This window comes from Odocoileus virginianus, chromosome 6, assembly GCF_023699985.2.
Source record: "Odocoileus virginianus isolate 20LAN1187 ecotype Illinois chromosome 6, Ovbor_1.2, whole genome shotgun sequence".
NCBI lineage: Eukaryota > Metazoa > Chordata > Mammalia > Artiodactyla > Cervidae > Odocoileus > Odocoileus virginianus.
In genome coordinates, this window is record NC_069679.1 from 67,572,649 (window position 1) to 67,595,873 (window position 23,225).

A 23,225-nucleotide genomic window follows, 5' to 3' on the forward strand; every position below is an offset into this window, starting at 1 on the left:
ATCTATTGTATATAAACCATGGTGCTCAGGAGAGAGAGGCTGATTAAAAAAAAAAAATCCCTTATTTTAGTAGTTGACAATCTAAATAGTTAGCTTAAAAACAAAACAGCAAACTGCCATACCTATTATCAAGGCTCAAACAATGGGATCTGAAAAGATAGAGGAAATAAGACTCATTCCATCTAGGATGACTGAGGAAGGTTCCTGAGAGGACATGGGACTTGAACTGGATGTCAGCTCCTGAATACAGAAGAAAACGGCATTCCATTGTCTCTTGACAGAGGCCAGTTTCTTTTGCTGTTTGAGGATAGATTTGGGCACGCTGGGGAATGCTGATTAGTGCCGTGTGACTCATGTTGAATCATGCTGACTAATGTGTTCTAAATGGATTGATTCAACAATAAAGGGAACACTGAGAGTCAAGAGTTCAGATCCTGAATTTTATCATGTGATGAAGTGTAAATCACTTAGCCTCAGTACTTCATTTTTTTGTCAATTAAAATGTGCTCCCGATGAGAAGCCAACAAATCACCTTGACTAGAAAGTGCTTTAGAGAGCTCAAGGATAACAGAAACGCTTAACAACAATTCCCAGGACAGGCTTATGCAACCTTGGGTTATTCATAGTCCACACAGAATCAGAGCATCCATCACATGCTGCTCCCTAGCCATGTGAAACTTCTATTTCCTCACACATGCCATGAGAACTGACAAATAGTGCATTGCACTCACAAAAACTGACAAACAGAGGAGCTTTTGAAAAACCTTCCTATATACCTACTGGGGTGTCTCTGTTTCTCGACAACAAATGTCGCCGCAGAACTGAGAGCTTGCATTGCACACACAGCTCTTTCTCTCTTTTGACATCTCCGCAGCTAGACTGCTTGAGAACCTGGCCTTCCGTGTCCAGATGTTTACTGAATTCTGAAGGCCCCCGCAAAGGGCCCAAGTCCCTTTGTTGCTCTCCAAATCACTTCCCACAGAGACTGACCGATGTCCCGAAGGAGCCCTTCAATAGGGAGGATAAATGGAGGCAGATGAAGACATGACCCCCTGAGGCTCACCCACGTCCACGCTAACAAAGGGTCTGAGGCACAACCTTGTAAGGAGCACTTTGGTCAGCAGCGTCCCCTCGAGAGGCCAGGTCTCCCCCACAGGGCTGTTTTCAATGGCTCCCATCGCAGTGGAAGCCCTAGGCGTTTGTTCAGGGCCGGGGTGTGCTAGGTGCAGCACAAAACATCTAAATCATGGCCCCCGGTCTTTGTGAGGGCTTCCTGGCTACAGATGGCAGCTGGCTTTCTCAGGGGAACCTGGGGGCAGTAGAGGAAGCTGAAGGGGAGCTCCCGCTTCTCTGGATGACCTCTTCCCACCCGGCCCAGAATGGCTCCCCTTTTGTTTACAGCTATCGTCAGTCTAGCCAGGGCTGTGGGGCCTCAGCCCACACCTGTGCTGAGTTTCTGGGTGTCTCTGGTTTACGAAGCCATTGATAGTAATAGATAGGTATGCATGTCAGAGGACTGCCACCGGAAGGAGAAGTTTATTTAGACTGCTGGAGAGAAGCTAGTGCATTTCATGACAGCGATGGTTTTTCAAACATTCTTTCTCTCCCTCTCTCTCTCTTTTTTTTTTCCTTTAGACCAACAGAGGCCATAGGGACACTATGACCTTTGTCTCGAGCTGATGGGGGCGTGATTTGTGAAATGAAACAGGACCCGGCTGCTTGGAAGAAGGAAACGGAAGCCAACATAATGGGGATTAATTAGTTGATTGCTGTTGAGATGGTAACAGATTTGCCGCCCCCCCCCACCCTTTACCATTGAGCCAGCCATCTCAGACCTAGCAGGGAAGGTGAAGATGAAGAGGCCTTTGTTCAGGTCTCTAGATGCTTGGGGCTGAAGGCTTTGCCGCCATGGGATGGCAACAGCTGTAATAATAATTTGCACTTATATAGCACCTTTCAACCAGGCACCTCAAAGCTGTTTAAGCACATTAATTAATTAAAGCCCACAATCCCCCTGGGGAGAAGAGGAGGATGACTAACAGGATTTGTAATTACAGGGGGAACATTTCCGAATAAAGTATTGTCCACCAAATAAAAAGAGTAGGTGTAAAGGAATTGGGGTCTCCAAAGAGTAGCTGATTCAGAAATGAAATTTTGGAGGATGGGGAGGCTGAGGGAGGGCATGGGCGTGAGGGTCTGCTCTTGTGTCAGAGGGAGGTCAGTGGGCTCAGAATTCACTGACAAGTTCGGATCCAACTGAGAAGCAGGACACGTATGGTATTAGTGGCATTTGGAAGGTCATTAGTGGTACATGTATTGTGGTGTAAATTCAAGTTTCACTGGTATATTGTGTAGAGCCCTGCAGAACAAAGAGTGAGATTCATGCAGTGTTTAATAAAGGATGAAATGATTTCTTTAGATTTAAAGCCCAAGGCTGGGCCAGTCAATGAGCAAATCAATCAATTGGTGACCCATAGGATAATTTAGTCATTTTCAGCAGAAGATCCAGCCTACCCCTTGTACCACATGAGGTTTCCAAATGAAGCTTCAAAGCTGGGGGATTCAGCCCCTTCAAAGCCAGGCATCAAATCTTCCCAGCCTTTGACATTGAGACCTCTTCCCCCCCAACTTGTTGCTGACACTCAGGCTGTCCTCTATAAAATCACTCTGTATCTGCTTCCCCTTCAGAGGTTTATAAAATGCCTTGGATGCTAGAATCAAGTTTTGTCCTATCTCATGTCTGCCATCAATGCCCAACAGAGTGTGGTACACAAAGTAGGTACCTAATCAGCGAAGAATGGTTAAATGACAAAGTCTTTTAACAAAACTCAGAATTTGTTGAACACATACCAAATGCTAAGGCAAAGCTCAGAAACATAGGTTATGTGTATTATGAGGAATGGAAATGACTCATGTACTCCCAGCTATAATATAAAGTAGAATAAAATAAAGTTGACATTATAGATGTACACCCAAGTCACAGGCTGAAAGGGCCAAAGGAAGGACATTTTATGCAGCTGGAGTGAATCAAGGAAGATATTCCTGGAGAGCAAACAATGCACTGGGCATTGGAGGGTGAGAAAGATTTTGCTGGACCTGGAAGAGGTGAAGGATACTGAGTTTCCAGACTGTGGTCATCTGTCTCTTGAGCAAGGGGCCTGTGGAGCACTTGTGGTCTTCAATAGAACATTTGTGAAAACCAAGCTGAGCTTTTGCAGCTGATTCATTGTACATTTCCTATGAATTCCTGAAGATGAGCTGACTAATTTGAAACAGCCAGGGACTATTCGGGAAGTTGAGAAAGATATTTTGTTCTCTGTAACTATTAATTCGCTCTCTCTGCACTTCCACTGTCCACCAAGAAAGAAAAGCTAAGCAGTTCACACATTAAACAGGGCACTTAGGAATGTCTGAGAAAGGAATGAGGAAAACATATCTCAATCCCAAATGTTAAAGATTAAATAGCTTCCTACTTGAGGTCACTTTTTTTTTCTTTTCAATTTTTGACTGCGCTGGGTCTTCGTTGCTGCATGCAGGCTTTCCCTGGTTGCAGTGAGTAGGGGCTTCTCTCTAGTTGTGGTGTGCAGGCTTCTCACTTGAATGCTTCTGTTGTTGTGGAGCATGGGATCTAGGTGCAGGGACTTTAGTAGATGTGTGCATGGGCTTAGTTGCCCCGTGGTATATGGGATCTTAGTTTCCAGATCAGGAATTGAACCCATGTCCCCTCCATCGGCAGGTGAATTCTTAACCACTGGACCACCAGGGAAGTCTGAGGCCTTTTTTTTTGACCCGAGAAAACAGTAGGACAGTGCTCTCTGCTCAGTGATTGACAGACAAACCAATCCCTGTGCTTTCCTGCTCCAACGCCCACCAGGACTTTCATCACAAACTAAGCTGCCAGGAAAGGACCTAAGCACTGTCTTTGAATTGTGCCAACACTCAGTGTTGCTATGTGTGTCTCACACACACACACTGTAGTTGCATCCGCTTATCTTACCGCCTCGCAGTCTCACATGGTAGGACTTTACGTCATTCCTTCTTCAGAGATGAGGAATGAGGCAAGAAAAGTTGTCTCTTGCTAGAACGTGATGGAATGTAGATTTGAACCCTGGCAGTCTTGCTTCTTCCCCTCTTCCCCCTCACCCCTGTACTCTTTCTGTTCATATCTGTTACAACCTTTCTTAGTCACCCTCACTAACATACTCAGCACAATCCCATACACATAGTAGGAATTCAGTGAATATTTTCCAAATAAAGGAATCATCAGAGCAGTACTGGTAGTTGGATCTTCCAGTAGAAGTGACTGCAGAGAATACGGTAGAGGATCTATCACTGCCTTCTTCTCTTTTTATTAAAAATGGGGGGCCATGCATAGGAAAGCTGCCCCAGGGAATATTCACAAGGAAGAAGACACAGGTGGCACTCCTGAGCTGGAAATCTGCCAAACTGGTACCACTCATGGAATGCTAGTGAAACATCTTGTATTATTAATTACTTTTATTGAACTTGGATATAATGCAGTAATTTCTTGGGATGTATGTCCCTATCCATATACATACCTATACATATGTAAGGCAAAGTCCAACTTTTGTCTTCCTAAGTGTGCTAGCATCCTCCCTGCTCTGTTGATGTGCTGTAGTCCTGGTGAAGATTCAGAAGTGTGTGGTCCCTATCAGCCCATGGAGTAAAACACTTTCGAATTAACCCAAAAGTGCCAAACTCCGTGCCTCGTGTCTTTTAGTTTTTGATGTTGTGAACAAATGCCGGAGATGGGATTGTAGAAGTTTGTCCTGCAAAACCAGGATTGCCAAATAGGAATCCTGGAAATTGGCAATGAGGGTTAGGTGATGGAGGAGAGGGGAATGAAAGTAAGAGGAAGTCAAAAATATCAGATTCTAACCTAAAAGAGCATGGTCTTAGAACCACTTGGGAGTGTCATTTTTTTCCCTAAGCTTTGGTTTTAATACTATCGCCATCACTTTTATCTGATGGCTATGAAAGGATATATATTATATTCTGTTACAGAATTCAGCAGAGGCCACTTTTGCTCAGATGGAGGGAAACAGTTCATCACTCCTCTCAGATGAATAACCTAAGTGGGAGAAAAAGCACATGGGCTACTTCTCTGAATTCAGGGAAGGTGGGATTCAGATGTAGCACAAGTGCTCCAGAACTCTGAACAGAACTTGGAGGAGAGAAGACCAATCAATAGTGGGCCTAAGTCAGGACAGACTTGCTTTTGTTGCTGAAAGCTACTCCCTGAAATCTCAGTGACTTAAAACCACATCTATGCATATCTGAGAGACCCTCCCGGGAGGCTGTCCTCTGTGTGATGATTCAGTACTTCAATTCAGTATCAACATGCATTTCACATTTGCCAATGAGGGGAGGTGTTGTATACTAGCAATTAAGTGCCTCTTCCAAGAAACAACACATAATCACTTCTTTCATGGCCAAATAAAATCATGCATCCACCCATCCTCAACTCCAAGGAGCTGGGAACCTCGACTGTATTGGGAAGGAAAGGAGAACTGGAGATTGGTAAACACTTGCAATGTCTGCCACATACTCTAGACCCAGCAAGTGGTAAACATCTCCTTCTTTCATATCCACCCCTTGTTCCTTTCCCTTGGATTACTGGGCATTTAGCGAAGATTTATGGGGTAGAGTTGAGAACTGAAGACCAAATAGTTCTGTAGGCCACTTTAGTCCACAAAATGGTGACCTTTTTGAAAAAGAGGAGTAGCAAAAGAAAATCAATTAACTTTGGGTTCTTTCCCCTTAAGCGATCGATACTAATAGCTCTGAGAAAGGATAATGGGTTAAAGGCAGCCATGGCCCAATTTAAATGATAACATCTAAGACAGAACGACTCACCTTAAGTTGCCCAGGACCATCATGCTTTGTGTGAAAAGACTTCTGGAAATGTGCCCTTCCGCCTCCATTCTGTCCCTTGTTACCAGACATGATTCAAATTCCCTCTAAGCCCTGTGATTTTTCCAGAAAGCAGCTTTCCCAGCAGCAGAGAGAGAGAGAGAAGAAAAAAGAAACTTTCCCTTATTATTCTTCCAATAATGAATTCCTGCTCTGAGTGGGCTGCTTCCATGTGTTTTCAGTCAAGTGCTGATGGCAGCCTTGCTGGGGGACATTTCCAAGAGGCTGTGGACATAATGGCTGCGGTCTCATATTGACAAGAGCTGCTCTCAGTTTTCCTTCCAGTTTAGCCCTCCTGAGCCCTGAAATCCGAGATGAGAAATGATTCACGAGATCTCGCTGGTGAACCAATATGGCTGCCACACCTCTCTGCTCTTTTGAACTAAGTAAAAATGCATGCTTTTGAAGCTTCCCTTAGAGAGATTTGTTGACATGGCTCTTAGTAACTTTAAAAGGTCCTACCTTTCTTAGACTAAACCAGTTCTTTGTAGATGCCAAGATCTCCTTTCTTCAGGACTGAAATGTAGTTTTGACTTGCTTTGGCATCAGAGGAACAAAAGGAGAAACTGGGTCACACCGTTTCCTGCCTAAAACCTACTCTCAAGAACGCAGGATGCTTCCAAGCAAGCCGTGGTGGTAGGTCATGTTTGCTGAGGGAACCAACCTCCTCATTTTCCCCAAAGCAAATGTCTTCAGATAATAATTCAATTTCAGCTTACTTACAAGAACTTGAGCAAACGATTATAGTTAGGCTCTTTCCATTGAGAAGAAACTCAGTTGCTCAGGTAAAAAGGAACAGATGTTATTAAGGGTGTAAGGGGTTTGGAACTGGAAAACCTTGAGGAGCAAAGGCAACCCTGGGGCTTCGCTGCCTTAGAGTCTCTGCTTCTCTCTGCATACATGCCCAAGACAACTGCCTCTCCCAGCAGACATGCCCTACATACTACAGTTCTGCTCATTCAGAACTTCAGCTGGCATGTCCTGGTCTCCTGAGCGCCTCTCTGTCCACCTCAGCCTTTCAACTGCAAGTCTGTTGGCATTTTTCCTTGGTATTTAGTAGTTGGAATTCCTAGGAGAAAATAAGATTGGCGTAGACTCATCTTATTGTTTTTTCTCAGATAACATCATTGGTCACTAGCCAGCCAGTCTACTGTGGGCTGAAGGAGGAGCTGAAAGCACGGCTGCCTAAGCAGTAGCAGATGTGGGCAAGGCAACTCCATTAGAGAGGCCATGGAGAGTGAGACAGGAATGATGAACCAGAGTGCACTGTTTGTACCCTTAACCAGACTGCTGCACAGATTCTCATTCTCTCTCTTTCTTCTGTCTCCGCTTCTCATCACTGTAGACCGCCCCCCCCACCCCCATCACAGCCTGGTCCCTCACTATTGCTCATCCCCTACCCCTGACTTCTAGCTTCCCAGGTCGTTCTATTGGTAAAGAACACACCTGCCAATGCAGGAGATGTAAGAGATGAGAATTCAGTCTCTGGGTTGGGAAGATCCTCTGGAGGAGGAAATGGCTACCCACTCCTGTATTCTTGCCTGAAGAATCACATGGACAGAGGAACCTGGTGGGCTACAGTCCATAGGATCACAAAGAGTTGGACACAACTGAAGCAAGGTAGCATGCATGCACATACCCCTGACTTCTGTATCCTGCTTCTCGTCCTGTGAAAATACCCAACCATAGAGGTGTATGAAAGGGAAGGAAGGAAGAGATCTTAACATGTATGTGAGAACAGAAGGAAATTGGGGGAGGTGTGATATGAAAGGAGGAGTGGAAATAAAATCCTTTTTTAGCTAAAGAAAATCTCATTCCTACCAGAAGCAAGACCCTTTCCTCTTTCTCCCAATCTTTATAGCAATTTCCCTCTCCCCGAAACCAGACATCAGCAGAAGCAAGAAGAATTTCCACTGAGGAATGCTGACCAAGCAGAGGGGGAAGATATTCTAGCTCAACTAATCCTCAAGACCTTCTGACCCCCAATGATGAACTATAGAATGCTTGGATGAACTGTAGCATTCCAAGTCTCCATCCCAGATCCTTGCCTTTCCCTGGCCCCACCTAGGCTTCAGGGAGTCCTGGTCTCAGATCCTTGAATAGTAAGTGCCAAACAGTTTACTTTCAAAGTAAGGTTTAGATCACAAATAAAGGACTCTGTTTAAATAAGGTCTTTGCCAATTGTGTCCTCCCAAGATGCACAAAGCTCTTCATTGGCAGTTTTCTCAAATCTTCATGATGTTTTTGGAGGACTGGTCATGTGTGGTGTTGCCCTATTTCAACTGAGTCAGAGAAATTGTGCTTGTCTGAATTCCACACATCCATAGAGGATTAGGGAAAAATTGACTTGTGAAACTGAGCTTTGCCTTTTATTCATTATAAACCATTGCCTTTATCCCTCATCAGATGATAAAAACACAACCCAAACCATCTACATTAAAATTTCAATATTTCCATATTCCTTTCATTGGACATGAAGCGAGAAATGAATTCAAGGGAAATCTAGACAACCCTGTATTTTCCTGCTCTCTCCTGAGCTCTCAGTACATTAGTGTTGATTAAATCACAGGTCAAACCTTGTCCTATGACCGACACTTTTATGTACTGACTAAAATTTGAACTGTGGAGATCAACCAGTCAATTCTAAAGGAAATCAGTCCTGAATATTCATTGGGGGGACTGATGTTGAAGCTGAAGCTCCAATACTTTGGCCACTGATGTGAAGAGCTGACTCATTAGAAAAGATCCTGATGCTGAAAGATTGAAGGCAGGAGAAGGGGACAACAGAGGATGAGATGGTTGGATGGCATCACCGACTCAATGGACATGAGTTTGAGCAAGCTCTGGGAGTTGGTAATGGACAAGGAAGCCTGGGGTGCTGCAGTCCATGGCATCGGACACCCCTGAGCAACTGAACAGCAACAACAAAATTGCAGTTTCCCTAGGAATCTAAGATGGCAGAGAAGGTGGTACTAATGGTGTTTCTAAACCTGTTGCTGTGAGATTCTAGAGCCAGTTTCACTGGATCACTTCCAGATCTCTGCTCATTCCATTTGGAATCTGGGTTTGAAGTCTCTTGCTATTGGCTGTCCCCTGGGATCTGAGGGCCCATCTGGGGTTTGTCTGATGTCTCTCCCTGCCGTCATCCCTGCTCCACAGTCATTGCCACTCTAACAGCTTGAAAGTTGATGCAAAGATGGAGCAGAAGCCGGTTTGGCTTTCTCCCAGTTCTCCAGGCCCCTCAGGGGTTAATCAGCAAACAACCACCTATCTTTGTGTTAAAAATATAAGCCTCTCTAACTAGAACACCTGGAAGAGACCCATAGAAAAGCTTAAGATGAAACCAGTTCTGCAGTAATTATTCTCACCATCACTCTGTTTAAGCTTAATTCAGACTCTGCAGACAAGAACAGTTTGCTAAACCCAAGCAATGGCCTGGGTGGACCTGTAGTAGCTGGATGGACCTATAACTCTTAATGTTCCTTAACCCACCTTGAGTTTTGCTAATACCCCACATCTCAGCTCCTGAGTCTCCTTATGCTGTGTACTTCAGGCAGCATCTCCCCATTTCAAGTTTTAAAAAATGCCCTGAGTGCATCTCGCTGGTAGTGGCCTCAATAGTGGCCTCTTCCCAGCCCTTTCCCCACCCTCCCAGACCATCTGATGGTGGTGTTTGCACCCTGCAGAAGTAACAGAACTTCTTGTCTGGGGTTGCTGACCACTCCTCTTAATAACTGATCCAAATGCCCTTAGGTGTTAGGTGATTACCTGTGCTGAGGAAAGGGGCCAGGGGCTGGGGAGGTAGAACAGATGGGCAGGGGGTGCATGGAAAACAATTCCTTGCTGTCTTCGTCTGCTAAGGCTGCCATAATAGAATACCACAAAAGAACTTAAACAACGGAAAGTTATTTTCTCCCAGCTCCGGAAGCTAGAAGTCCAAGATCGAGGTACCAGATGCTTTGGTTTCTCCTGGGACCTTTCTCCTTGGCTTGCAGATGGATGCCTTCTTGCTGTGTTCTCATGTGGCCTTTATTTATGTGCACTCTTGGTGTCTCTTCCTCTTCTTATTAGGACACCTTGGATTAGGGTCTCCTCTTATGACCTCATTTAACCTTAATTACCTCCTTTTAAAGGAGATAATGTTGCCACAACTTCTGATTTTTCAAGGGAAGCCAGAAATCTGGATCTTCAGATGACATTTTTCTGTAAATAAATCTTTACATTATGGAAAGTAATTCAAAAAGTATAAAATACTGTAGGTCAAATAAACACAGTTACAGTCTAAATGAACCCTGGAGGCTGGCAGATTTCCATTCTCAGAATACTAGAAAGACATCTATAATGTCATCACATGAGGATGTAGGTGTTTAAGAGCTCAGTGTCGAGAGTACACTGTTCGGTTCATATTCCAGCCCACCACTTACTAGCTTTGTAATCTTGGGCAAGTTATGCATGTAACTCAGAGGTTTTATGAGAATGAAATCAGTTAATACATGTAGATGCCTAGAAGAATGCCTGTTTCCTAGTAAGAAACTAATAACTGAGCCAGTATTATTCAGTTCAGTTCAGTTCAGTTGCTCAGTTGTGTCTGGCTCTATGCGACCCCATGAATCGCAGCACGCCAGGCCTCCCTGTCCATCACCAACTCCCGGAGTTTACCGAAACTCATGTCCATCCAGTCAGTGATACCATCCAGCCATCTCATCCTCTGTTGTCCCCTTCTCCTCCTGCCCCCAACCCCTCCCAGCATCAGAGTCTTTTCCAATGAGTCAACTCTTCCCATGAGGTGGCCAAAGTATTGGAGTTTCAGCTTCAGCATCAGTCCTTCCAATGAACACCCAGGACTGATCTCCTTTAGGATGGACTGGTTGGATCTCCTTGCAGTCGAAGGGACTCTCAAGAGTCTTCTCCAACACCACAATTCAAAAGCATCAATTCTTCAGTGCTCAGCTTTCTTCACAGTCCAACTCTCACATCCATACATGACCACTGGAAAAACCATAGCCTTGACCAGATGGACCTTTATTGGCAAAGTAATGTCTCTGCTTTTTAATATGCTATCTAGGTTGGTCATAACTTTCCTTCCAAGGAGTAAGCGTCTTTTAATTTCATGGCTGCAATAACCATCTGCAGTGATTTTGGAGCCCCAAAAAAGTGAAGTCTGACACTGCTTCCACTGTTTCCCATCTATTTCCCATGAAGTGATGGGTCCAGATGCCATGATCTTAGTTTTCTGAATGTTGAGCTTTAAGCCAACTTTTTCACTCTCCTCTTTCACTTTCATCAAGAGGCTTTTTAGTTCCTCTTCACTCTCTGCCATAAGGGTGGTGTCATCTGCATATCTGAGATTATTGATATTTCTTCCGGCAATCTTGATTCCAGCTTGTGCTTCTTCCAGCCCAGCGTTTCTCATGATGTACTCTGCATATAAGTTAAACAAGCAGGGTGACAATATACAGCCTTGACATACTCCTTTCCCACTTTGGAACCAATCTGTTGTTCCATGTCCAGTTATAACTGTTGCTTCCTGACCTGCATTTAGGTTTCTCAAGAGGCAAGTCAGGTGGTCTGGTATTCCCATCTCTTTCAGAATTTTCCACAGTTTATTGTGATCCACACAGTCAATGGCTTTGGCATAGTCAATAAAGCAGAAATAGATGTTTTTCTGGAACTCTCTTGCTTTTTTGATGATCCATTGGATGTTGGCAATTTGATCTCGGATTCCTCTGCCTTTTCTAAAACCAGCTTGAACATCTGAAGTTCACGGTTCACATATTGCTGAAGCCCGGCTTGGAGAATTTTGAGCATTACTTTACTAGTGTCAATAAACCTCTTGGTTTCCTCATCTGTAAAATGCAGACCATGTTTGCCTTACCTGTCGCCCAAAGGAAATAAATGTAAATGAAAGGATTTACAAAAGTGTGCATGTTACTAAGAAATACACCACGCATAATTTTTGTTGCAGTACCTATAAATGAAACTCAGCCTTGCCCACACAGGCATGGGAATCCCTAGGAGGAGGAGGAGGAGGAGGAGGACAGTGGCGACTAGATCTGGTCTTCTTTTTCTTTCAAGGGTCACTTGGCCATATTGCTGTTCTTAGTATTTGGTGAGTTTTTCTTATTTTATGAAAATTTTAAACATTCAGCACCATAGAGGAAACAGTCTATGAACACCCAAGTATACTTATCTAGATTTAATCATTGTTAACACTCATCTTAGTGAGCATTCCTGGCAGAGATGTAGGAATGGAATGTGTCAGAGATACAGTAAGGAAATGGGGTTAGGGGGGGAGTTGAGCTTCATGGTGCTAAATGGGAGAGACTGGGAGCTTTAACTCCCTCAGAGACTCCTCATATTTTGCAAGAAAGTAAAACCCAATCAGATGTAAATGATTCCCTTTTTTAGATAGGGTCCAAAGTAGTGGTTTTTGTGAGGGATTGTTTATTAGAGACGATACATTAGTACTATCTTAATGATAGTGGCATTATAACCTGGGACACAGAAACTTTTTCATTATTTATAAGGTTTTTTTTTATTGTTGTTTTTAAGGGTTTGGGGTTTTTTTTTTTGTTGTTATTTTTTTAAGGTTTTATACATGAACATATTCAGGTATTGCTTGTGTAATTGAAAAGTTAAAATGTCTAAAGAGACTTTTAGAGTAGAAATGTCTGTCATAAAGGATTTAGGTAATGAAACTGTGGCGGGTATGTGAGAAGCCCAGTAAAATCATGGTGATATAAGAAATGTTGGTCACTAAAAATGAAAGGCTTGAGGAGCAGAAACACTCAAAGAAAGTATATGCCAATTATAAAGGGCTCTTCTGTTGAAGCATGTAAAAGGGTCTCTAAGACACATTGCCCCATTTCTCAACATGAGCTCTTAACTGCATGTAAATGCAAAAGCTTCTACCCTGGAAAGGATGCCTTCCAACAACTAAACCTTGCTTTAAAATTCTATTATTCAGACCCTCATTCATTTAAGCTGACATTCCTCCTCAATTGAGGCAAATCATCAAAGCTTTATTGTATTGAGAACCTTGAATTCAGCAACAAAGAGCGTGGGGTTTGGAGGGAAATGTGGAGGGGGGAGAGGCTGAGAGCTCTGAGACCCAAAGAACTGGGGAGGGGAGACAGGGGAGGGGAGGGCTGGAGTCCTGAGAGGCAGAGGGGAGAGCAAGGAAGTAAAGGAACCGAGATGGACTACTGGAGGCAGCCCTTTGCTGCAAAGCTGCCCCTTGTTAATCAGCATGGCAGAAAGCAAAACCAGCCTGCCACTCTGTCCTCACAAATACTTCTCCAGAGCTAGGATAAGAAGGAAGAGAGGGAATAGGGAAAGCATTGCCCCTCTTCCTTCATGCAGGGGCCTCTGGAGTCTCCTGTCCCTGATGCCCTGAGCCGCAGCACAAGGCCTGGCAGGAAGTCGCCCTTGAGCCTGGACCCCAGCCCTCCCCCTAACCTCCTTTCATCAGTTCCATCTGGCCCGGTGGCACCTCCACCCCAGGCTGCCAGCAGGCTCTCTCTTCCTTTCTGGTGTGATTTACTGCAGGATGTACAAAGTGGGATGTACTAGGTAGAATATATTGGGTGCATTGTTGAGGCATCAGGCAAGAAAGAGGATCTTTGAAATGTAAGGACATCACCCACAGACTTTTATTGAGCATCTACAATGTCTAACGAGAATAAAGCAAGATTTATAAGGAAGACTTGAAAGCCTAAGGGAAAACTGGGTTTTTCAATTAAGTAAAATACTGATTTTGAAAAGCAAATTACAGTAGTCCCCCTTTTTCCATGGCTTCACGTTCTATGCTTTCAGTTACCCACCATCAACCGTGGCCCAGAAATACTAACTGGGAAATTCCAGAAATAAAAGTTCTTAAGTTTTAAATTGCATGCCCTTCTGCGTGATGCAATCTTGCACTGTTCAGCTCCATCCAGCCCTAGACGTGAATCATCTCTTTGTCCAGCGTATCTATGCTGTATGCTCTACCCACCCATTAGTCTCTTAGTAACCTTCTGGGTTATCAGATTGACTGTATCACAGTGCTTGTGTTCAAGTGACCCTTATTTTACGTAATAATGGCCCCAAGAGCAGTGATACTGGCACTTCGGTTGTGCCAGAGAGAAGCAGTGAAGTGCTTCCTTCAAGTGGAAAGGTGAAATTTCTTGACTTGAAAAGGTATATGATATATTGGGTTCAGTATTTTCCCCAATTCAGGCACTGGGGGTTTTAAATTTACATCCTTTGCAGATTAGCAGGGGCTACTAGTCCCAGGTGGTCTTTTTCCTGCACCAAAAGAGTTGTCAAGGACGCAACAGACTTATGTGGACACCGTGGAGCAGACCGATCCTGGTGCCCAGCGATCTGCCAAGAGTAACTCAGAGGAGGCTACAGGACTTTAGTTTCCAGACTGCCACCTTCCAGCTCTGTGACCTCAGTGAATGCACGTGACCTCCCTGAGTCACAATTTCCCAATGTGTAAAATGGTTACAGCGATAATCTGTCCCCGTCCTTAAAGCCCCACGTGCCCAGAAGCACCTGGTGTCCCATCTCAAAGCTCTCCCCCACCCCCGGCTCACCTGCTGCAGCCACCCGGGTCTCGAAGCCCTTCCTCCAGTCACCAGGAACCCTTCCCCTTGGGGTCTCTGCAACTCCGAACCCTCTGTCTGAATGCTCTTTCCCCAGGCAGTCTGTAGCTGATGCCCACACCTCTTTCCCCAGATACTGGCATGACTGTCTGCTTAGTTTTTGCCATGAGACCTACCCAGTTTAAGCTGCAGCCCACTCTCCCTGCCCCCATCGTGTGCTTTCCCTAAGCACTCATCACCATGCAACATGACAAATAACCCATTATGTTTACCACTCATTGTGTGTCTTCCCTGCTACAATTTAAGCCCTAGTGGGCAGGCATCTTTTATTTTTCAGGTTGTGTCCTAAGCACCTTGAGCAGTGTCAGACGCATTAAGGACCCTCAATAAATAGGTTGGATCTTTCTCAGAGGTCCAGGTTATAAAGCAGACCAAGAAGGGCTACTCCAGTTGAAGAGAATATGAGCTCAAAATCTCCTCCACCATCTCTGCAGGCTCTCCATGGAATACTTCTTGTTCTAATGAGGAGGTTTGAAAACTGCTGACATTCCCTCCTATGTAAAACCCGTGTCTAAGATACAAAGTGCCATGTCAAGTCCAAAGGCCTGGCACAAACAGGTTGGTACAAACGTACGCCAGGTTGGTAGAGTTATAAAGGAATTGGAGGGGTAGCAGGGCAGGGACAAGGATCCCAGGACTGGGTCTTTGCTGCCTTCACCACTCAGCCAAGCCTTACTTGTCTATTCTTCCTTTTTTCACACAACATAACTATGATTAGACTGGAAAACACATTTTTAAGGACTCTTTGTTGAGTAGCTACTGTGTGCTGGGCAGTGTCTGCGTTCAACTCACTACATAAGTGATCTCAAAAAACTATCAGCCGTCTCACTGCTGTCACTATGGTACCTTATACCAGTCCTGGCACCTATAAGGTGCTCAATAAATGCTCACTTATTTCCCTAACAACTCTCTGGGGTGGTACTATTAACCCATTTTTCAAGTGAGGGACCAAAGTTCAGGTTTAGGTAGCTTGCTTCAGATCATACAACTAGTGAGTGACAAAGCAAGGATTTCTTTTTTTATTTTATTTTATTGTTGGAATATAATTGCTTTACAATGTTGTTAGTTTCTGCAGTACAACAAAGTCGATCAGCTACATACATGCATCTATCTGCTCCCTCTTGAACCTCCCTCCCACCCATCTAGGTCATCACAGAGCACTGAGCTGGGCTTCCTGTGCTTTAGAGCAGGTGCCCACTAGCCTCTATTTTACACGTGCTACCCCAGTTTCACTGCAGCACTATTTACAATAGCCAGTACATGGAAACAACCTAAATATCCTTTGGCAGAGGAATGGGTAAAGAAGATGTGGTATGTATTTTCAATGGAATATTACTCAGCCACACAAAGGAACGAAATACGTCATTTGTAGAGATGTGGATGGACCTAGAGACTGCCATACAGAGTAAAGTCAGAGAGAGCAAAGTAAACATCACATATTAACACGTATGTGTGGAATCTAAAACAAGGGTTTCAGTTCTCCTTAGACAAGCCCCAGTCACAGTGGTTCTGAGAGAGAATTCAAGTTAGATCAGCCCTCCAGGCTCCCCCCAGGCAGATCTGTCTCCTGGCCACACCAGGAGGTAAGGGAATGGGTATTTCTTTTCTTCTTGGCTCTTATCCACCTGGCTCAGGTCTTCCCTCTGTATGTTAACTCACCTGGAGGAGGCTCCTGCCACCTTTTGATTAATTGGCCTGCCTTTCCAATTCCTCTGTGGCTTGGTAACCCCAGTGTTAGCAGTGGTTCATCTTGAATCAAATCAAGTCCTGAAAGACATTGTATTTGTGCTTAAAATCTTCCTAGAATTCAAATTCTTTCTGAGGGTCATTTGCTTATGAGTAGAATGATGGATTTCACATCTCTCCCTTTAAGAAAAGTCTGGATGGTATCTGCTGGCTTCCCCCTGCCCCCTTCAAAAACACAGCCCTAGTTAGTCCATTTGATGTAGCTAGAATTCCCCCAAGGACCTCACATTCCGTTTCCACTCTGGCCACACTAAGGAAAAGCTCCAATCGTGTCATCTTTTTGCATAAACAGAAATCATTTGTAACTCACATGTTCACTGTGCTTTCCATAACCCACTCTTAGCTGGATTTTTCTTCACTCTTGCTGAAAGCCATGCCTGCTATTAGTAAAAGGCTTGAGTAGTTCTTCATTTGTGTGGGACTGTCGTGTGTACTAGGAGACTTTGTCCTTCCTGCCTTATCCATAAAATGCCAGGTGCATCCCCCAGTAACTGTAAGAAGCAGAGAGCCTGTAGGCAATATTCCAAGCGCCCCTGGCTGAAGCCACCAGTGATGGGATCTCTGAAGATGGTGCACCAGCTACAGATATTAAGTTCTGCCACTGGTAAGGGCATCAGTCTACCCCCAAGGGCACTCCCTTTCTCCCAGTTAAGTTGCTTCCCCCCTTGGTCTTGATGAACACTTATTTTAATCTCTGATTTCTCCTCTGTAAAAATGTAGACAGTGGGAAGAGGAGAAAGTACTGAAATTTCCCCTGGGCCCATATCGTTTTAAGAAGGATTTTGTTCTCTGGAATGATTTTGTACTCTTTCAAGTTCATGATTGAGTGAGTTTACTAGCTGTAAGTTACCAAGTCCAATCAGCAATCTGGGATAAAATCAGAGCCTGGGATAAAAGAGAGAAACAAATGGATTCACCAGAACCAAAACATTGAACAGCACCCATTGCAACTTCCCTACTTATACCCCACATCAGTCCTGACTTGCTGTGAATCCCTGAGCTCCACTCCTCACCTACCCGACAAGGCGTGGTGAGTTCTAATTTCCAAAATATCAACAGTCTCTGCAAATGGCCAGAGTCAGAATCTTCTAGTAGGGCAGGGATTCAGTAACTCCCTGGACCCTGGAAGAGTGCGACTGTCTATCAAGAACCATCCAGAGAAGCTGTCAGATGAATCAGGGTGTCTATTCATCTTGTCCTACTTCTTGTTTCTCTTGGGCATGATTTGCCATACATGCCAGCGCCCCAGCTCACAGACCATCTCTTCCAGCCCTGCATCCCATCCTCCCATCTTGCTGAGGCAGTGCTCTGTGCTGCTCTCAGCACATCCTGTTTGTTCAGTCCCCTTTGTCTCCCACCGGAGCAATAGGGAGAGAGGATTCTTCGGAGTCCCTTTGCTTTGGGCTTTGAAATCAGATCCTGGCACACCTGATTATACTCAATAGCTGGAAATGGTAAGGATGTCCGATGGGCAGACGGCTCTTGTTCTAAGCTGTGCACATCAGGAAGGCAGGGGCTGGGTCTCCTCCTGGAGTCTGCGCTGGAGGAGGCAGGATGCTCTCGCAGGAAAAGCAAACAGTGTAACTGAAGGGAAATTCACTTGAAAAAGAACTCAGAACATAACCATCAAGCAGGGTATAAACCGTCCCCAAGGACAAAAAGTGGAGCTTAGACTCATTTCTCTGGCCTCCTGCATCCTTCCCTGGGAAACGTTCAGTCCCGGTAACCATCTGCCCAAGGGCCAGGAGGGTCAAGCCTCCTCCTTGTCCTTTTTTCTGTACAAATGTTGCCACTGAGACCTTGGCAAGAGGAATAAAAACATAGCGACTTACATGCCACACAGTGGGAAGCTCAGCAGGCATTGGAACATGAAAGGGCAGCTCTTGTGCTTCCAAGAGCTCCTCAGCCTCCTTGCACTGCAAGCTTTCCAACACTGAAGCTACCCCAATACTTGAAAAGTCATTAGGAAAATTTCACACATACAGAAAGGCTTAAGGAGCAACACTGACCCACACCCAGCTTAAGAAATGAAATATTTCACATGCAGTTAGAGCCCTGCCTGAACCATTCTCCTCCCTGCCTGCGCCGTGCTAACTGCTCATCTATGCTGGGCATTTCTTTACACCTTATACATCCCAGTGATGTGTGCAGCCCTCTTAGGGATATTGCTTAACCTTTTTGAGCCTCAGTGTCTTCATCTGTATAAAGGGGCTATTGAGAGGATTAAAGGGAATGCCTTATGATAAATATTTGGCTGCTGTTCTTAGGAAAAGGAAAAAGTCAGCAGAAAGAACTGGGTCAAATGCAAGGCTCTTCCTAGCCTGGCCCTGACCTGCCTGGACAGCCTCCCTTCCTCTCTGCAGCCCTCCCCAGCCTTCCAAATGCCAGGTTCCCAGAATCCCAGAGGGGCCGCCTGTTTTCCTGGCTTTTGGACCAACATGGATGCTGTGCTTACCTGCCTGAAATGTTCGTCCCCTATTTCAGTCCTGTTCGACTGTGGGTTCATATATCACCATGCTGGGAGGCCTTTCCCATCACCCCAGGCAGCAACTCTGGAGCTCTCATGGCCCTTTGCTTCTGTCTGAGCACTATGCCCATGACATTCCCAGGGTGCCCACCTCCACTCTCTCACTGAGCTGCAAAGGCAGGAAGGCCAGAGCCTGGGGCTCCTCTGGCTGCTCCAGCTAGTATCCTGACCCATTGTCAGCTGGCGTAGGTCAGGCCCATGCTGAATACACGAGTGAGGATGAGTGAGTGAGGGCGTGAATAAATGACTGTTCAGTCATCAGACTTAAAACTTTCTGCCCCAGTTAACAGGAAGAAATCCCTGTGCCCCCAGTTCTCCTGGGCATTTTTCTCCTCTTATGTCCCAAATCTCCTCTGTCCTAGAAGCACAAAACTAAAAGGTCTCTTCGTATTTCTCAAAGTTGGAGCAAATGTAATAGGAACATGAACTTTCTACTTCCTAACTTCAGCAAACAACAGTTTCAAAGAGTCCTAGACGGGCTTTGTGTGCTTTAGGCAGGCCTTAAATGTGTTTTTCTAGGTGTATTGCCACTTGCGTTCTTTTCCTTCTTTGCAGCCTGTAGAAATTCTTAAAGACAAAGAAATGTACAAGCCCATTCATCTTGCTTAGAAAGGCCATTTTACTGCCACAAAACCCAAATATTGTGAAACAACAGTCTGGCTATGAAGGTGTTCTCACCTGCACCCATTGTTCTCTGCCAGAACGTCTGCTTGCCTCTATGCAGACTCAACTTTAGTCATGGCATTTTAGAGGATGTGCCTCCGAAGTGGGATCAAGAGCAAGGCTGACGGTAATCTGCACCCTAAGCCAACTGGCTGCCTTGGCACTGAAAATGGGCACACAGGTCTGCCCAGGAAGGCACTCTGAAGTGAAATGAGAGCAGTGCCTGGGGTGTGTGCCCGGAACACAAAGGGCAGTTTTGGGGGGTTTTTTCTCTTTTTTTTTCCCCTACATTTTAAATTTTTATCAAGGTGAAATTCACATAGTATAACCATTTTAAAGTGAACAATTAAGTGGTGATTAGTACATTCACAATTTTGTGTACAACCACCACCTCTGTCTGGTTCCCAAACATTTTCATCACCCTGAGACGAAACCCCATACCCATTAGGCAGTTCTCCCCAATCAGCCTTCCTCCAGCTCCTCAAAGACACCAATCTATGTTCTGTATATCTGGATATACCTCTTCTAGATATTTCATATAAATGGAATCATACAGAGAGTGACCTTTTGTATCTGGCTCCTTTAACTAGCATGTTTTTGAGGTTTATCAACATTATAGCATGAATCAGTACTTCATTCCTTTTTATGGCCATGTAATATTCCATTGTATGGATATACCACTTTTTGTTTATCCATTCATCCACTGATGGACATTTGGACTGTTTCTACCTTTTGGCTATTGTGAATAGTGCTACTATGAATTTGTGTGTATATGTATTTATGCAAATACCTGTTTTCAATTCTATGAGGTTAGTAGAATTACTGGATCATATAGTAATTCTATGTTTAACTTTTGGAGGAACTGCCACACTGCTTTCCACAGTGACTGAACTGTTTTACATTCCCACCAGCAATGTATGAGCACAGGTCAGATTTTGTCCTTCTGGGAGTCACATTCTAAAGTGACACGAGGCCCTCCCAGGTCTAAAGGGCCATTTTCCATGTACACAGAACTCACACTCTATATGTGAAGATACAGATTCTGCACACACATGTGGACAGGGAAAGGGGAGAAAGTAGAACCCTTGGTAGACAAGCTGAAGGATGGTTCAGAGAGTAATGAACTTCTTACCCATCTGTCTTGCCATGTTATTTTTAACTAAACAAGGACCACACTGAAGAATTTCACTGTCTACTCTGTCTTCTTTCACTTCTTTCCAGTTAGTCTTCACTCCTACTTTATCCTCAAGATTGTAGGATTGCAGTGACTTTTCCACCCTTGGCCATTTTCCAGTAAACATGTGGGACTGTTAGCCTGCGATCCAGTGTTTAGAGCTCCCACATTTCTGAATGCTGAAGGCTCCACATGCCACTCAGCAACATCTGTGAGCCAGAAATAGGAAGAACACCTTTAAAGAGAGAGATGCAAGAGCAGAATTATTAATAGTAACCTGTTGAGAAGAAAGGTAAGGCCATTGACAGAGTCCCCTGCTGAATCTGATTTTTCAGAGGGAAAGGGCACAAACTGGTTTCTTTCTCAAAACCACCTAGAAGGAACCAAGGCCTGCATTAAATCTACGTATCAGTATTATTTGATTGGAAGAGTTAAAAATACTGTAGTATTCTAATCTTCCTTTTCTCACAGTCTGGCAGCTGAGGTCTCAGCCATCTGGAGGGAAGGCCTTCCTGAGAGGGCTGGGGAACCCCTGGGACAATACTCTTTCTATTTGAGGTCTTCATGGCTGAACAAGGGTCTGAAAGAGGAAATGGAGAAGAGGGCCAGCCAGGAGGGCCAGAGGAGGCCTCTGAGAAAAGAGAGGAATGGGTCCCCTGGGTGTTCTCCGTGAGTGTGGGGCCACGGGAGGATGGCGAAGAGAAGGGGAAGGGCCCGAGTACTGGGAGAATTAGTGCTTCCAGGGATTTGGAAGGAAGGAGACTCACCACACCACTGGGAAGTAGGTCTTCAAAACTCACTCATAAGCCTCAGAGGCAAAATGAGGTTGGAAACCCCAGTGTATCTGGCTAAGGACAGGAGGCCCCAGGATGCAGGTCTCAATTGAACTGAACCCTGCCTCTGGGTATGGTTGAGGTGGGGTGGTCCCCAGTTTTTCCCAGAGCAGGAGGGACTCGTCCTCACTATCTGCCAGTAAATTAAGAAGGAACAGCCAGATTATCTTTCAAAGATGAGCCATACTCCCTTTTGAGGGTCAAATGGAAATGTGGTGATGTCAGCCTAGAAAGAAGAGAGCCTCCTCCCCAGCCACAGGTGAGAGCTCTTAACTTTTTAGTCATAATCCAATGAGACAGTTTGCAGAGTTAGTGGGTATGGTGGGCTTATGGTGCCCCCCACAAAGGTATGTCCACACCCTAATCCCTGGAACCTGTGAATGTGACCTTCTCTGGAAAATGGGTCTTTGCAGATGTAATTAAGTTAGGGATCTTGAGATGAGATCATCCTGGATTACCGTGGTGGGCTAAATCCAATGACAATTGCCCCTATAACAGAAGGCCACATGACCATGGCAGACTGGAGTGATGCCGCCACAGGCCAAGGAGCATCTGGAGCCACCTGAAGCTGGCAGAGCCAAGGATACATCCTCCCTTGGGGAAGAACGCGACCCTGCCAACACCTTGACTTTGGACTTCTGGCCTCCAGAACTGTGAAAGAATAAAGTTCTGTTGTTTAAGCCACAATCCTTGTGATCACTTGGTGCAGCTAATCCAGGGGAGATGCACAGAGGGAATTGGGGACTGCAGAGCGGGAGAGTCTGGAAGTCTGGAAAACCAAGTTCAGTCCTGGGTCTGCTGCTGGTAACTGAGGTGAACTTTGCTAACTTGAAGCTCCAGGTTCGTTTCCTCTTCTGTTCCTCACATGCCTGGTCCTCACAGCTGGGTGCAGGGCTCACTTCTCACTTGAAGAAGTTATTCAAAATCTAAGCAGGTCAGATGAGATACTCCCTACCTGTTTGGAACGGTGGTAACAGGAATAACCACACTCCTAGAATGTTGAATACATACTAGATATGTTTACATACATTATCTTGTTTAATCCTCAAAATAATCCCACAAGATTAGCATTCACATCCATCCCCATCTTCTAGGTGAGGAGACTGAGGTTCTGAGAGGTCCTGTAGCTTGTTCAAGGTCATTCAGCGAGTGAGCCCATGTCTACCTATGCTTGATCCACAGCATTACAAAAGGCTCAAGCTCCACAAAGACAGTGGGTCCAGATTCCCATAACATCCCACAGCGTTCAGCTGGATGATGGAAGGGGGTTTGTTTATTTTCTGAATATTAGCAGCACTGGCACTACAGCTGGGTGATGGATGACAGATTAAGTTTGATGAGAGAACCTGTTTGGACTCTGCTTACAGGAGCATGGTGCGTGCATGTGTACTCAGTCATGCCCAACTCTTCGCGACCCCATGGATTGTAGCTCCTCTGTCCATGGGATACTCCAGGCAAGAGTACTGGAGTGGGTTGCCATGTCCTCCTCCAAGGGTTCGTCCCAATCCAGAGATCGAACTTGCATCTCTTATGTCTCCTGCATTGGCAGGTGGGTTCTTTACCACTAGCATCACCTGGGAAGCCCTGCTACCAGTAGAGGTTTAGCAAAATATCCACAATGGGGAGAAATATAGTCACAGCTGAGACCCATCTTGGTCCTCTTGGCCCCAAAGCCCTGAGCCTTTCTCCTCTCTCACTTT

General features: G+C 45.0%; 1 protein-coding gene across 1 annotated transcript in view; it reads left to right on the forward strand.

The window, feature by feature from the left end:
* The window catches only part of RAD51B (RAD51 paralog B), a 628,595-nt gene extending 606,383 nt beyond the window's left edge, over nucleotides 1–22,212 (forward strand). Inside the window, exons 11-13 of the transcript XR_011488348.1 lie at nucleotides 1,636–12,043; nucleotides 15,017–15,140; nucleotides 22,024–22,212. The gene's annotated coding sequence lies outside the window, so the exon portion shown is untranslated. The remainder of the gene's footprint in view (nucleotides 1–1,635; nucleotides 12,044–15,016; nucleotides 15,141–22,023) is intronic.
* The last annotated feature ends 1,013 nt before the right edge of the window (nucleotides 22,213–23,225 follow it).